Genomic DNA, 17,678 nt, shown 5'->3' with positions numbered 1-17,678 from the left:
GTTGACTTGGAAAGTGACATGATTTTATATATGCTTTGGGAAAATATATTGGCAGCTGTGTGTTAATTTGTAGTGAGAGGGATGGACAAAAGAAAGAACCTGGGGATTTTGACAACACAGAGCCTAGAGGAGAAAGGGATAGGATTAGGGGAACCTCCAGGTTGCAGATACTGGGTTCAACAAGTGTGACAAGTAGTTTGATGCACAGTGTTTAAAAGGCATATTAGGCTCAAGCTGGGCTAGTGCTTTCATGTAGGTGGGTCCACAGTGGTAGAAATAGAGTTCCAATCAGTTATCCAGTAGAGGTGTTTAGGATCACAAGTCTTACCCATACACAACAAGAAATTTCATAACAATTATCAGACAAATAGTGAGCAGGATCCAGGCCTTAGAAAGGTGACTTTCCACAAGCCAGACTGAATTCCAAAACTCCTACTGCTAAGCTCCCATCCTATACATTGTCTATGAATCTGAGCAAGGCAAGAAGTATGACTATGTGAGGAGTATCTAAAGAGAATCCCAACATGATGGATTGGGCCACCAGAAGAAAACCACAAAGAATGACACAATTGGGGGTCACTTGGGAAACTTGGCATCTTCTTAGCCATTTTGAGATATAAATGTTATATTTCTAAAACCATAAGAAGAATTAGAGAGAGGACATGTATAAGACCTTGGAGTGGTAAACACTGGAGTTGTGTTACTTGCTTAGCCTATAAAGTCATGGGTTTGGAGAACATGTTTGTATTCTAGGATTTCTTTTTTTTTTTTTTTTTTTTTTTTAATTTAAGCTTCTTTTATTTTATTTTATTTTATTTTTATTTTTATTTTTTTACTTTACAAATTTTATTTTATTTTATTTTATTTTTTTTTTAATTTTATTTTGTCGATATACATTGTAGCTGATTAATGCTCCCCATCACCAAAACCTCCCTCCCTTCTCCCTCCCCCCCTCCCCCCAACAATGTCCTTTCTGTTTGTTTGTTGTATCAACTTCAAATAATTGTGGTTGTTATATCTTCTTCCCCCCCCCCCCCGGATTGTGTGTGTGTGTGTGTGTATGTGTGTGTGTGAATTTATATATTAATTTTTAGCTCCCTCCAATAAGTGAGAACATGTGGTATTTCTCTTTCTGTGCCTGACTTGTTTCACTTAATATAATTCTCTCAAGGACCATCCATGTTGTTGCAAATGGCAGTATTTCATTCGTTTGTATAGCTGAGTAGTATTCCATTGTGTAGATGTACCACATTTTCCGTATCCACTCATCTGATGATGGGCATTTGGGCTGGTTCCAACTCTTGGCTATTGTAAAGAGTGCTGCGATGAACATTGGGGAACAGGTATACCTTCGACTTGATGATTTCCATTCCTCTGGGTATATTCCCAACAGTGGGATGGCTGGGTCGTATGGTAGATCTATTTGCAATTGTTTAAGGAACCTCCATACCATTTTCCATAGAGGCTGCACCATTTTGCAGTCCCACCAACAATGTATGAGAGTTCCTTTTTCTCCGCAGCCTCGCCAGCATTTATCGTTCATAGTCTTTTGGATTTTAGCCATCCTAACTGGGGTTAGATGGTATCTCAATGTGGTTTTGATTTGCATTTCCCGGATGCTGAGTGATGTTGAGCATTTTTTCATATGTCTGTTGGCCATTTGGATATCTTCCTTAGAGAAATGCCTACTTAGCTCTTTTGCCCATTTTTTAATTGGGTTGCTTGTTTTCTTCTTGTAAAGTTGTTTCAGTTCCTTATATATTCTGGATATTAATCCTTTGTCAGATGTATATTTTGCAAATATTTTCTCCCACTCTGTTGGTTGTCTTTTAACTCTTTTAATTGTTTCTTTTGCTGTGCAGAAGCTTTTTAGTTTGATATAATCCCATTTGTTTATTTTTCCTTTGGTTGCCCGTGCTTTTGGGGTCGTATTCATGAAGTCTGTGCCCAGTCCTATTTCCTGAAGTGTTTCCCCTATGTTTTCTTTAAGAAGTTTTATTTTTTCAGGGTGTATATTTAAATCCTTAATCCATTTTGAGTTGATTTTAGTATACGGTGAGAGGTATGGATCTAGTTTCATTCTCCTGCATATCGATATCCAGTTATCCCAGCACCACTTGCTGAAGAGGCAGTCCCTTCCCCAGTGAATAGGCTTGGTGCCTTTGTCAAAGATCAGATGGCAGTAAGTGTGTGGGTTGATTTCTGGATTCTCTGTTCTATTCCATTGGTCAGTGTGTCTGTTTTTATGCCAGTACCATACTGTTTTGGTTATTATAGCTTTGTAGTATAGCTTAAAGTCAGGTAGTGTTATGCCTCCAGCTTTATTTTTTTTTGCTGAGCATTGCTTTGGCTATTCGTGGTCTTTTATTGTTCCATATAAATGTCTGAATAGTTTTTTCCATTTCTGAGAAAAATGTCTTTGGAATTTTGATGGGGATTGCATTGAATTTGTATATCACTTTGGGTAGTATGGACATTTTCACTATGTATTCTAGGATTTCATGATGGTGAAACTAAAGTTAATTGAGGTTCAAATCTGAAAATTCTATTTTGTGCAACATTTTCTAATGGGAATATCTTATCTGTGTGTATTTACCAATCTGTCTACATTTCTACCAAATTTATTAATTTCAAAGAACTTCCACTTTGGGAAGATCCTTGATCACACCTTGTATCTTTACATCTTTACTATTACACACAGGAAGAAATAGTAATACAAGGCACAATCAAAATAGTGCCAACTGAGTGAGACTACAAATACTGAGGGACATCAAAGGAGAGAGGGTTAAGCTGGAGATAGATTCAAAAAGTAGTAATCGTTAAATTCTAAGAGTGGTTCCATCAATTAAGATGTATAATAAAATAGTGAACACTCATGGGTTTAAACAAATGCAAATTTACTTTCTCACCCAGCAGAAGATCCAGTGGTTGATGATGGCTATGTGGATATCAAAGCTTTGAGTCGGGATCTTTGCCAGTCCCTGACCCTTCCTCTCACAGTTGCAAGATAGATACAGCAGTTTGGGGCAACTTTTCCTGTCAAGACCCCATACAAAGGCAGGAATTGGGAGAGTCTGTCACCTTATATATCTCTCCCTTATTAAGAAGGAAAAATCTTTCTGAGAACTTTAAGAATTTTTCTCACATCTCTTTGGCAAGAACTGTATTACCTTCCTACTCATAAAGGAGGTGGTGATATTCAATAATATTCACCCCATATCTGAACAAAACTGGGGTGTTGTTAGCAATAAAGGGGGGAATAACCTATGAATGAGCAAACAATAGTCTCTATTCAGTAAGTTTAGGCACATGTCTTTCCAGTTGCCCTTTGTATTTAATAATGGTAACTAATACTTCAGCTCCTGGTGGTAAGAGTTTGTGGTGCAATGATTGGCCAGCATTGAAGATAATTTGGGGCAGCGAGGCCTGCCTAAATTCACACTTCAGAAGCACCCATCTGCTTTACTTCGTCTATCTACAAATAGGGACAAATCTGTCCTCCTTCTTTAAATACTTTGTCAGAATTTGCTTCTTCTGTCCACCTTTCCAAGATTTACTGTCTCTCTGGCAAACCCAGCCTTTACCTCTGTTTCCTTGGTTAGCTCACATTCTGCATGGAGATATTTGGCTGAATACCATCACTTCCAGTAGGCAGAAACCTGTCTCTTTATTCTATCAGGAAGTGTTGCCTTTTCTTAGGCTATCCAAGGAAATAATAATCATGAGTCAAGTCAGCCTATTGTTTAGCAGGTAATAATCTAATCTTTCTTCTATACATGAAACCACTGCCCATGAATATACAGGGCTATATTTCAGTTCCTAACATCTTTGGGGAAATATTTTAATTATTTTTGCCTATGATGTATGGGGGGGGGGAGTATATAAAGACTATTTTCCTCTTCTAATTCTTCTTTCTTCCCCAAAGCCTAACACCCATTAGAACTGAGACTGGCTTCTCTATGTGATGTTCAAATACCAGTGTATTTTTCCAAATGTGTCCCAAGTGCAGCTTAATAATTTTGAACATAATAGGAAGCATAAAAAGAGCACAGCATTGCCTCCATCTTCCCACATTTAATACCCAATGATAAAGAGTCAGATACGTTTCATTCTGGTGAATAAAAATAAAACGTGTTTACTTGCCTATACTTTGTGAGCCATCTCTAATGTGTGGGCCATAGTTAAGTCTCACCAACTGCTGCCCACCTAGTCATCTGAATCTGCCACTGACCAGTTATTTTAAGGCAGAATCAATGTGAACTCTGACAATGAGATCCACTGGGTTGAGTTCTTTACATGTTGTTGTCTTTCTTTTGCTCTGACTTTCATTGGATGAGATATTATATACTCAGGAAGGCACGAGAATGTCCAAGAGAATCACCCTATGGAAACACGATCAGCATTATTTTATGTAGAATAATTTGAGTAGCACTAGAAATTACACCTTGATCAAAAGCAGCAGCTGTAAAATCCCATTGCTACTGTCATTATGGGCTAGTTAATATAGGCATCCTATGTATCATGTAGATTACCCATATCAATCATCCTAAAGTCCAATAACATCAAACTTCTGCTCAGAAACCCTCGCTGACTCCCCATTACCAAAGCTTTTAAGTAACTGTATGATTCACCCAGTAAATGAGTTTTACTACTTTTTTAACTAAATCAGGCACAGACATATGCTTAAAATAAAGCAGTAAAACCAATTATAAACACAAATGCAGCTTACTCAATAATACCACAGTGACTAGATGAAACTTTAAGTTCTTAACAAGATGATGAAAGCTTAAAACTCTCATTAATAAATTATGTTGCATTTTGGTGTTTCTTTTTTTATTGACTATCTTGAAATTACACAATGATAATCTAAAGACTTATATTTAAGATGCTAACATTAAGATTTGCCTGCCTTTTCTTTGCAGAGTATCAGATAGGAAAGATGTTTTCCTTATTCAGGGAGGACTTTAGGAATGATCCAAAGGTTCCAGAAACCTCTGAAAGCCTTTCCAGTTCCAATAGTTAGAAAAATAGAAAGAAAAAAAAAATCGAGTTGTGTAAAACCAATAGCACGGTTATTGATTGGCATCTCTGTCTCTCCAATTTCTATCTGAATAAAGAAAGAAATCATGATACAAGATAAAAATAACTTGTTTTGAAAATAGCTCTATGTAATATGTTGGACGCATACCCCAATAACTTTGTTCAGACTTGCTTTACACCCCTGGATATTTTAATCTAAAATTCACTTCATGTATTTCTTCATTCTCTAAAGTAACCTCATTTCTTTATATATCAGAATTTCTTTTCCCATCAGTAAAAATAAAATCATGTAGGTGCAATTTTGTTTTCCTTATACTTTGGGGACTAAATTTAACTAATTAGCATTTTAATAACATTACACCATTTGTTCCTGCAGAATTAGGGGACTTGCTCAAGATAGATTAAGATATACTTTGAACCATCTGGAATTCAAGCAGCTTTGATTTTAAATAAGTACTTGTTTTCTTATATGCTTGTGGACATTTTGGAGTGATTAACATATAGGCCATAAGGTAAACTATGGAAAGAATGGAATTTATTTATTTTTATTACACTTCTCACACTCAGAAGATTCTGAATTGCTTCCCTAAATGGGATTTAAATATCGGTGAGTATCCTGGCAGAAGGCACTCAAGGTAATACTGTGAAATCTCACTGATTCAGAATGATTTGAAGGAACTCAGTCTGTAGAGAAAAGCTTATGAATTATAAGATTGACAAGAACGAACACTTTTATTACCTTTAAATGTACATGCAGTGGCTTAAACAAAGTTATAGCACTATTGCTGAAAGAGATGCCATGAAACCCAGTTTAATGAGTGACTAAGGACTAGTTCTATGCAAAGGTCACACTGAGGACAATAATCTGGGTGAGGCATAAACTTTCTGGGAGGTAAAATGGGAGGCAAATTTGGGGTGAGATTGAGATGGAGTAGAAAGCCTTGAATATGATGCCAGGCTACAAGACCTACAGATTAAATGAATGTCATATAGCTTCATATGACAGAAGCCCTAAACCAGTTTAGGCCACCAAGATAATTCTTTATTGTAGAACCAATGGCGCTGGCCAAAATGATTTTCCTTAGTAGTTGTGGGCACAGAATGAGAAAAGAGATTGACAAAGGCAAACAATATTTAATCTTTGGTTGAAGCTTGCTATATCTGAGAAATTTTGTATTCTGCATGGATCATGTTCTAGGACTCCCCGTTGGGTCTGGTGCCAGGCCAAGCATACAGTGACAAGTCTGCTAAATTAAATTCCACACTCATGGATAGCCCAGAACTGACTCCTTAACTGCATGTGGATCTTGCCCATTTTAGTTCTTGGCCCAGTACTTTGTCATAATTCTTCCTTTCATAAGTTCACCTTCAGCACAAATCCCTCTAGGATTGTTCCACCTTTTTTTTTTTTTTTTCATGTAACTTCTCAATTTTCTTACCTTCCTTATCTCCTTTTATCCTCATTCATCTTTTTTTTTTTTTTTTTTTTTTTTGTCTTTTTCATGACCGGCACTCAGCCAGTGAGTGCACCGGCCATTCCTATATAGGATCCAAACCCGCGGCGGGATCGTTGCCGCGCTCCCAGCACTGCGCTCTCTCTCCCAAGTGCGCCACAGGCTTGGCCCCTCATTCATCTTATTATGCTATTTATACTGTGTTTGTCAGGACACAGATACCCTTATTTTATATGTGTAAGTGGAATAATAATATATTCATATATTTGTATCACATGTAATAACTTTCAATTTCTTTTCCCATTTGTGTTCTTACTTAATCTTCATGATAACTTTGGCAAATGTCATTTTACACCATCTTACAAATGAAGGAACTGAGGTCCAACAGCATAAGAGGTTTATTTACAATACGAGCACATTTCTTGGCTCAGCTTAATTGGGTATAGAACAAATTAGTTTTAACTGTGGAGAATTTGAAAGAGAAAGTGAATAAGAAAGGGCAGGGCATCCATGAAAAAGTGAGGCTCTTCTAAACATTTCGTTAAGCACATCTAAAGGTTTGTGGGTTTCCCCCCAGTTAAACAAGATTTTGATATAATAAAAGTGTAAATTAAGAAGTGTTGATTTTTTAAATATATTTTGGTTATTAAGAATAAATACCTAAAAATTAATATATAAATTCACACACACACACACACACACACACACACACACACACACACAAAAACCGGGTGGGAGGGTCGGGAAGAAGATATAACAACCACAATTACTTGAAGTTGATACGACAAGAAAACAGAAAGGACATTGTTGGGGGGGAGGGAGGACAGGGAGGAAGGAGGGAGGTTTTGGTAAGGGGCAACAGTAATCAAGCACAATGTGTATTGACAAAATAAAAGTTAAAATAAAATAAAATAAAATAAATACCAAAACTCTGAAACTATAAATTTGCTTAAAATTCCTGAGCCCTATTTCTTTTCTTGCACATGTAAATTATTCTAGCAACTAAAACAATGGAGTATTCTGCAAAGAGCAAGTCAGATTTGTAGTTGGAGAGACATGGATTTTAGTCCTTGGACAAATTACTTAAAACTTTGAGTCAATTTATTCTTAACCAAAAGGGGAAAATAACAACTGCTGAATAGGATAATGGTAAAAATTTTTAAAAAGTTAAATCTGTAGAGCCCAGAACTATTCCTGGAGCAGGAAAATGGATGCCAGCTATTATGTTTCTGCTAACAGAAAATTGTGAGCCTCAATATTATCCAATGGCCTACAAATTGGGCCACACAGTCTCTACCATAAAGACTTAATCCTGCTGTTGTAGTGGGAAAGCAGCCATAGAAAACATATAAATAAATGAGCATGACCATATTCCAGAAAAACTTTATTTATAAAAAAAAATCATGCAGCAAGCCAGATTTGGCCTGTGGGCTATCATAGCCGAGGAGTCTGAGGTGAAAATGGAAGTACATGGCCAATGAAATGTAACAAGTAGAAACCTCAAAGATGCTTTAGAAACTCCTTTACTCTTGATATGAATACCAACATATGAAATTCTATATTTGAAACATGATACTTTCTACTAAAAGCCAATTTTTAAAATATGTTCCAGGTTATCTAGGCTAATCATGGCTTCCTGACTTCTATTCCATATTCACAAGAATTAAAAAAAAGCAATCATGAGCCAACAGAGGCTGTGAAGTGGGCAAGTTTCCTTTACAGCCATCTGTGTACCTTTATGAAGTGGTCGGGTAATTTGAACAGTTCACTTTTTCTGCAATCAGGTTAACAAAGTATAACTACCCCCACCTCAGTCCTGCCATTACCAGGGCTAACGCAGGTAGGAAAATGCTTCTACCTGATTCCATTAATACTGAAATGCCTATCTTCTTCCCCATTTGAACAGTACCCATCTATCTTCCAGGAATTCTTTAGGTATCACTTTCTCTATATCGTTTCTTCTTCAAAACCTTCTCTGATTACATTTGTCACAGTTGCCCTACTGTATCTCTTATCTAAACTCTTTTGTCTTTGATTATACGTTGATGTATATGTTTTAACTGCAATATTTCTGTAAGTTACAGCTCCCCATTTTGATTTGGATTCAGCCAAGTATAAGAATGGAGACTTTGCCTTCTCTTCCTCTCCCCATGCCTGGAGTCAGGATGGGAATATAGTCTGTGTTTAGTGAAGCATGCACATTTGATCTAAAGGGAGATGATAGTCTGTACCCTGTGGTCATTCTCTCCTGGTTGTTTTGGAGCCCAGGCTAATGAAACCCATTCCCTTGGGTGCTGATTAGTCCCTGCTCTAAGTAGAGGATCAAAAATTGTCTCAATAGTGACAGCCTTTGATATTGCAGCCATAGTTCACAAATGGATGATGTCAAATGCCACAGAGAGAAGGAGAACATGGGAAAACATTTTCTTCACATCTTTGTGTCTCATCCTTAACATGGTTCCATAGATTCCCACAAAAAAGCTAACTCCATTCACCCCTGACCAGGCAAACCTGCTAGATGTCCAATGATCAAGATAAGGCTCATTTTTGCCAGGCTGTCCTAAGTGCACTTGGAGATGCAGAAGAGCAGGATTTAATTAACTTGGTGACTGACTTGAAGAGAGATATTGGCCTAGAATCCACATTTTACCCAGTTTTACACACATTTTACACAGCAGTGCATTGATCCTCCCTCTGTTACTGGCCTCTTATCTGTGTCTTCCCCCAGTTGAAACTATTACTGAATAAACTGTGAATGAAGCAAAGGCGTTTTACCAAAGTTTTATTACTCTGTCTTTGAGGATGAAAAACATTCAGTCTAATGATTTTGGTCAACAGCTATTCAACATAATAACTTTAAGAAATTTTCATAATAAGCATCTATGCCCTTTTACTCATTCACATTTAAGAACTTTTAAAGTGTTTTAACATTATTCCCTCATTTGCTCTGCAGTATGAAGTACGTGGAGTAGATTTTATGGTAACTCCTTTTTAAACAGTAAACTCAAAGCCAAAGAAGTAAAGTGAATTATCAAAATCACACAGCAAGTTGGCAGCAGAGTCTAGTCTACATTCCAAGTTCCTTCCCCTAAGCTCATGTTATTCCCAGTACATTTTACCTCTTCCCCATTACTGCCCTGTGATCTCAGCCTTGCTTGACATTAATAGGCACTTTATTTGTTCAGTATACTACATATTGGAGCACTTTACTTATCTCCATTGCCTAATCAGCAATATTTTTTTTCTTGAGGAAAGAAAACTATGCCTTTCAAACTTATTTGCTAATAACTAATATAATTTCAATATAGAGCAGGAAACAGAAAGGAACTTTCTCCATAGGAATATAATTCTCTATTTCCATTTCAGAATATTGAGTTTATTATAGATTCTATCTTCTTAAAATATTTTGAGATTATAAAACATCTTCCTTGAGGAGGAATGAAGCTTGTGTGAAGGTCTTCAACCTAAATGAAGATTCAAAGAGTATCTGGAGAGAAAGGAGAAGTTGGGAAGGGATAAATTATTCATTGAATTTTGGACATCTCAGTTCTGAAAATAAATCCAGAACTGGGGATGCTTAGAAAGTAATCAGGTTCTAAGTGGGAGAGAGAGAGAGGAGAGAGATAACCCTCTGAAACAGGAAGCAATGAACACCATATGCTAACTCCGGTAGGAACTCAACTGATAAGTAGTCCAGAGCCTTCTGAGATGAGTTTTCAACTGTGACGCCCTAATGCTAACAATGACACTAAGAATAAGCATCAGAAAAATAGATGAGAAGGACTGGTGTCTCCTAGGATGGCACTTCACAAAGTGTGTCCCAGAGAACAGGAGTCCTGGGGAATGCTTCTTCCCAAAAGGTTCTTGGTCAACTAATTAGGGAATATGAGGTGCTATAGCCCGAACCAGAAGATTCAAAATTTAAACCAACATAATCATTAAAAGTCCTATAGAAAAAAATAATAAAATTTAAACATGTTTAACTATTTAATTATAAAACATTTCAAGCATACTAAAAACATATATAATAATAAAAACAAACACCGATACACCCACCATTCAGATTAAATACCGACTAATATTTTACCTTTTTGCTTAAAATGATTGGGTTTTTTTCCTAAGGAAAAAATGTTTTAGATTACAATTGATTCCTCAAACCATTCTCCTCTCTTCCTCTTTAGAGTTGATGTTGATTCCCTTGCTCATGTTTTATCTTTGATTAATCCAGTATTTCCCAAGCATGTTTACTCACAGAATCTTCTTATGTAATATCTATTAACAGACCATGGAAGATCTGAAGTAAGTATATAATTTTGGAACACTGATTTAAGATTCCCATGTGTCTTTGAAAAACAAGCTGGTGAGTATGCTCAGACAGAGAGAAATGGGTCAGGAAAGAAAAAAAGTGAGTTTGGGGCTAGAATGAACAAAAATTTATGGAGAAATAAAAGCTGCAGTGTAAGGTCTCTAATGGAAAATCTAGAGCTCAGTGGTGCCTTCTCCTTACTAGATGTGAAATTGCCTTCCTTTCTCAGAGCATCAGCCAAGAGTAGGATCCAAAAAGGCTTGTCTAGGGACTAGATGGTATACTTCAGGGTTCACCCTGAGAAAAGGGAGAGACAGGTTCTGAGAAAAATGAATAACCTATAGATTTCTAGAACCAGCAGCAATCTGAATGGATGTACAACCTCTAAGCAGAATCTGCAAAGCCTGACCTAATCTCCTCTGCAGACAGGGTTTCTGTGAGACGCTCAGTCTGTTGTCACCTACCTCAGAAAACCCCCCATTCCCCAACTTGGAAGCATGTTTCTGTGCCCCTTGGTGCCCTCCACAAGCTGGGCCTCCTCTCTGTCTGCCTTAGCCCCCAACAATGTTGGTTGAAGTTTTTGGTTTAAATGTATTCTATCTTACCCCACCACACACCAAGGAAATGGCTCTATTCATTTATCCCAGCCAAGCCCAATTTTCTTGAACCAAATTGAAGGGCAAGGAGCAATAAAACAAATCTGACGAGGGAGTAAAGCTGAGCTACACTTGTAGTAACTTCACAAAGAGATAACCTGCTCTCTGGGCTAGGTGTGGTTCTTCAAGCTATATCAAAACTCAGTAAATATACATCACACCATTTATCAATGATCAGGTGTAGCTAACTGCTTTGAGCACTTTTGTAGCCCCTTGAACTATTTTAACTTGGCCAATGTTTCCACATTTGCCTCCCCTATGAATATGCGGTGTGGTAGACAGAGCACCTATTCAGCAGTTCACCAGTCTGTGATCCACCACTCACCAGCTATTTGACCTCAGGAAAGGCACTAACCTTTCCTGATCAGGTATAAAGATGTCCTCCCATAGGTTTAGTATGGGATTAAGTGAGCTAACACATACGGTATGCTTGTCTTAGTGCTTAGCAAGTGGAAGTCACAAAAGTGAGCTATTTTTATTACTGTCATTATAAATAACTGTAGAAAAAAAACAAACAAAAAGATCTGTTCATTTAGGAATAGCAAGACATGGTTGTTTTACAGTGGGGGGGGGGGGGGGTGCTATGGAAATCTGCTTAGCATTTTTCCAGGCCGAAGAGACAGAGTAGAGGACATAACAGAAAAGAGAGAAACTGGGCAAACATTTGTGACCTAATAGGGTCAGGGAGGGGAAGGGTTTAATTAATATTTAATTAACATTTCACCAGCCTGGAATAGAGATAGAAGCTGTGGTTGATATGACACATAATGTCAAAGGGTTATCGGATACTACTAAGTGTCCTTTGTCCCAAGTCTCCCTCCTCTCTGGAAATCTGAGGAGTGGCTGCAAGGCATGTAGGCATCTCTGCTTCATCCTTCTGTTAACCTGCGATATTACAGGAAGAGTGTTCTGCTTGCTAAGCCACTGGCTCGCAAGGTAAGCCTTGGTCGCATTTCTTAGGGCAGCTCAGAGGAGGCAAGAGGGTGGGAATGAGGGCCCTGCTTAACTGAGGAAGATGCAAGACAGGCTGGTAGTGGTGTTCTGGCCAGCCCAGCAGTGGCACTGAGTAGGCTTCAGGCACACACTCCTTTGTACTGCTCTACATCTTCTGTGCCAGCGCATGTTCAAATCCTCTCACTTCTCTATTCTCACCTCTATCTGTCTGAGCCCTTTCCATGCCCCATAACACCATTCAAATCTCCCCTTCCCAGAAATTCCTCACCAAGCCCCTCAGTCCTCGATCTTTTGTAGCCAGCACTTACTCCACAGTTTAGCACATAACACCTGTCTTTCCCTGGGATTGTGTGATCAGCTTCACCCACTTTTCCTCCCATAAGATTGTAAGCTCCTTTATGGCAGAAACCATGTCTTCTGCATTTCCTAAGCTGCTAGCACTGACGTGAGCACATGAAAACTAATTAATAAATGCCTAGGAAAAGTGCCTAGAAAATTCTCTAGGGACATAAAGAATTTTAGAAAACTCCAAGTCCGGATACACTCTCACTTGCAAATGCATTTGGAAAGGGCCTCCAGTGCAGGCCCCAGAGATCCTCTGAAGGTGTCTGTCATGTGAGCTTGAAACACCAACACTGTCATTATTCAGATGGAAAGTAGAATCACTTATGAGATCATGGCTCATTGTCAATTCTCAATATATTTGCATTTATTGTGACAGATGCTGTCGAATCTCATCCTAGCTCTATTATTCTACAGAAATAGATTGGACCTCTTATACTATACAATAATAATTAGGATAAGATCACCCATTAACTCTTCATGCCCCTTCCTATCTAGAAGGCTTAGGGAAAGCTTTGATGATTTCAAGCCTAAACTCAACTCCATCAGTTTTGACCAGATCCTCACTTCCTCCAAAAAGTTTATTTTTGACTGAAATATTTCATAGGCTATTCACATCCCAAAGGGGATTTTTTTCAAAGTTTCAGATAATGGGTTTCAGCCATCTTGACTTACAGCAGAATGAATAAATGCATTTTCTCCACAGAAAATTCATAATGCCTTAAGCTGAGTTTGTGCCTATGACATATTCTTAACCACCTACTGAATTGCTTTCTCTTCATTTTTGAGGTTAAATGGGAAGCCTGAAGCCTATAGTAGAATTCTACCATATGTGCTGGTAGAAAATTTAAAAAATAATAAAGAAAAAATGAAATACTGTTCTATAGTCATCAGGCAGCACAGGGAAAACAGTAAAATTTCCAAGAACTTACTGCAATCTTTTTTAGGCCATGCCCACTGGTTACCTGCTGTCCACAGATCCATACATCATGAAATTATCTGTACTATACTGAAAGTATAAGTGACTGCTTGTTCATATTCTCAGCAGTATTTATATTTTAAGGAGGAAGGAAGCAACCTGTTGGACTAGTGTCTATGATCCCTCAATGGTATTTCATTTAGAGACATTATGAATGAGTCAGCACCAATCAGCTGGTTGGAGAGGGAAACAAGCCAGGACTGGAAAGGATCAGGGCTGAGGAACATGAGTATTGTGGGGGACGATACAGTAGTGGGGTGCTCTGTGGTTAGCTCCTCAACATCAAGGTAGGTGACAAAGCACAGCCCTGGACCCAGGTCATGTGGCAATGCTTTAGAAGTCTAGGAAGTAGGATTTAGAAATATTTGATCTGTGGCAGGAGATCTGGCAGTGAAGATGAATCCAGTTACCACATCTATCAGTAGGTAGGAGAACTCACATATTTTCAAGTCATCAGTCCTCCCAGGGGTCTAAAGGCAAAAGTGTGTCCCAAGTCACAAAGGTAGAGATTGACTCATGGGCAACAGAGAGAATCCAGGTAGAAATGTCAAGCCCACATGCCTGGGGAAGTAGGTAAAGACAGGAGCTTCAACCAGCAGGTTCTGCAAGTTCTGAAAGCAGGAGGTTTGGCTCTGAGGGGTATCAAGACAACTCTCAAATCCACAGGTGGACCAAGCTGTTGTCCCTGGATCTGATGCCTCAGCCTGAGAGTGTGCCCAAACCATGGATGAGCTAACCTGAATCCTTCTGCATTGGTTCAGGAATTGGGTGGGCTTAACCCACAGACAGAGGCTCTCCAGATGTTAGCCATTAGAAATGAAACCCTGGCTTTCTGATAAAACTTTTCAAACCGAGACATCTATAAAGTTCACCTGAAATCTGAGGATAAATTAATTTTTAAAATATTTTGTTAATTTTATCAAAAGAATACATGCCCATAATTTTAAAATGCACAGAGAGAAAAACACCACATGTCCTCACTCATAAGTGGAGCTAAGAGAGAAAGAAAGAAGGAAAGAAAGACCACAGTGCAGCATTGGACTTGCAGAGGGAAAGAACAGAACTAAGATTGCCAGAGATGAGAGGGGGGAAGACGGAGGGGGATTAGGGAGAGGTAGGGTGAAGGATACAGGGAATAATTGCAATTTGAGGAGGTGGACATACTAACAGTATTGATCCAATCATGACATCTTGCACACAGGTGCTGATGGTCAGCTCAGTGTCCCATGAATATGTATAATCAATAAAAATAAATAAATAAATAAATAAATACTGCAAATAGTAATAAACACCTTATAAAGAAAAACAGTAGCCCTGGTTTCTTTTATCTGTCCTACCAGGGACCCTGCTTTCCAGAGGCAAGTCTATGTATAACTCCAAATTCTCTCATATACAACTTTTATACTACATATTTTAAAATATCTTTTATATCTTTTTTGTAATACATTTTAATATTTCTCCATATTCTAAATAATATCTTTTTATGTATGTGTCTTTGTTTATGACAATAGACATCATCTATGCTATCCTTTCCTGGAGGATGTTTTGGCCATGTCACCCTCTCCTGCCTCCCATGCATCTCTCTTTCCCACCATCTGTCCCCACACAGTTCCATCACAAGATTGAATCTTACATGACATACATGTTAGTCTATGTCTCTCTGCATTGCCTCTGTTTGTTTCAGTTTGTATTTTTTATGTTTGAAGTTGTTGTTTCATTGTCTTTTTAGTTTTTGGAGAGTTTACTCAAAAGTCTGGTCCCTCTTGACTGCATTAATATGTTAAAAAGAACCTGAGAGCTAATGGAAAGCTCTGGGTGCTTGGGTGGGGCTTGCTGACTCACTGGGGTGAGAGGGCTGTGGGCTGGTCTTTCCAATAGGAACATCATACATCAAGATTTATAGGACTTCCCGGTGTGCCAGGGTCATTACATTTGTTCAAAGAAATCTCCTCCATTCTCCTGGATTGGGGAAATCTGGCCATCTGCTCGTTATGGAAGGAGGGCCACATAGGGGAATGGCTTCTCACTCCAGGGAATTCAGGACTCTCATAATCTTTAAACCACCTTTTGTATTACTGCTCCTCTATACTTGATGTCTCCAAGTCTAGATAGGCCTATCTGGTTTTATTTTTCCAGAAACTAAACCTCAGTTCCCGTACAAGTTAGGCAGAAAGGGAACGGTAATAGAGAAATAGGTAGTCTCCAGGGTAGGGAAATTATCTACAGGTATTATTTGCACAATGTAAAAATCTTTGCCGGTTTCTCTGACCCAAATGTGCTTAGTGCCTCCTATCTGAGTGATTCTGGAGTTTTGGAGGGCAAAGATGCCCACTAATTTGTCAGTACTTCTCAGGAGGCAGATGGATCTTGCTCTCTCTCCTCTGCCAGTCAGTTGCTGTTGCTGAGGCTTCTGCCTCTTCTCTTTCTTCTGTGTTTGTGGCCAATTCACCATGTTTAAGAGGAAGCCTATGGTATTTTTTTTAAGACCTGTGAGCCTCCTCCATGGTATTTGCTTTCAAATAGGAGAACCTTAAAAGCATAACATTCTAAAGAATAAAGCGATGTGTTAGTAATGGGCATCCTGGACATTGTGGTACTGCATAGATATTTTAGATTGGGGTTTATTCTGGGTAACCCTCAAATAATGCCAGGTGGGTGGTTCTTCATTATGCCTATGCGTGAAACCCACATGGCCCCCAACACAGCACACAAAGAAGAGTTAATTTTCCACCTGTATATGACTCAGTGAAACCTCAACTTGTCACTGCTCTGCAATGTATCTTCAATGTGAAAAGGGCATGAAAACATATCAATTCTTTGGCTTTTCAGAAACCACTCCAGGAAGCAACTTAGACAAGAGAAAGCATGATTTGACCAGCAAATCCTAACAACCTGAGCTGTACGCTGAGAAGTTCACACACATCTGGAAAGAGCGTTGTCTGGAAAGGAGAGGGCTCAGGCTCACCACTATTACCTTCAGGTCTTACCCCACAGAGGAGCCAAAACAGGAACTCAGGCCTGGAAAATGACTAATATTTTAGTAGAGCCGGTTTCTCCCTCGCCTTGACCAACTAGTGATGTGAAGCTAATCAGAATTCCTTTCATGCCACAGCTATTTCTGAATCTTAGTTTGCGTATCTAGAATAGTAGATAATGAAATTATACTTTCAGGCTTTAATATATTTCATTTTTGATTGCAAAAGAAGTTATAGAGGATTACTTAAGCTTGGAACTGTGTCTGAGCTCTTCTAGGGGAGATGAAATTTGATACCACACCAATTCATTTACTTTCTTTTCACTGGATTTCCAGAATAGCAATTTTTGTATTTATTTATAATGTTTATCATCGCCCTAATGCTAATTTAATCTCTTTGAAAAAAAAAATCTTCAGGCTGGTAATAAATGATACACTGGGAAATAGGGAATTGATATTACTTACTGATTTCAAACTCTGACTGAAATTCTAGTTTAAATTTACACTTAGGAATTATTTATATCCTCTTATGTCATATCAATTTAAATAATATCCCACTCACTGGGGCATAAAGAATAATGCTAATATTAAAGTTTCTATTTAATATTTGCTAATTGCACAGGAAGGGTTTATATCATCTGCTTCTGGGGTGTTTTTTATTTAATTTTACTGTATCAGGAAATCTATGAGGTTAAGTATCCTGAAATTATTGCTTTTAAATATTGATTAATAAGGATATTGTCCCCAAGATGTGCCCATATCATGCGGTCTTGAATAAGCTTCTCCCTGTAGCAAAGAGAGAAGAGGTAACAGGGAGCTTGGTTTAATCTTGTCTTAAATAAGAGTGATTGTTCTCCCCTTTTAAAATATTAAATCTGCATTTAAAAAGCTGTTTTCTTCATGAAGTTTATCTAATATCATTGAAGGATTACAGATTTTATAAAACCAAAATCCCACAAAATAAAATGAACCT

The sequence above is a fragment of the Cynocephalus volans genome, chromosome 13, assembly GCF_027409185.1.
Source record: "Cynocephalus volans isolate mCynVol1 chromosome 13, mCynVol1.pri, whole genome shotgun sequence".
NCBI lineage: Eukaryota > Metazoa > Chordata > Mammalia > Dermoptera > Cynocephalidae > Cynocephalus > Cynocephalus volans.
The sequence above is the reverse complement of the archived record's forward strand: the minus strand, read 5'-3'. Positions refer to the sequence as shown.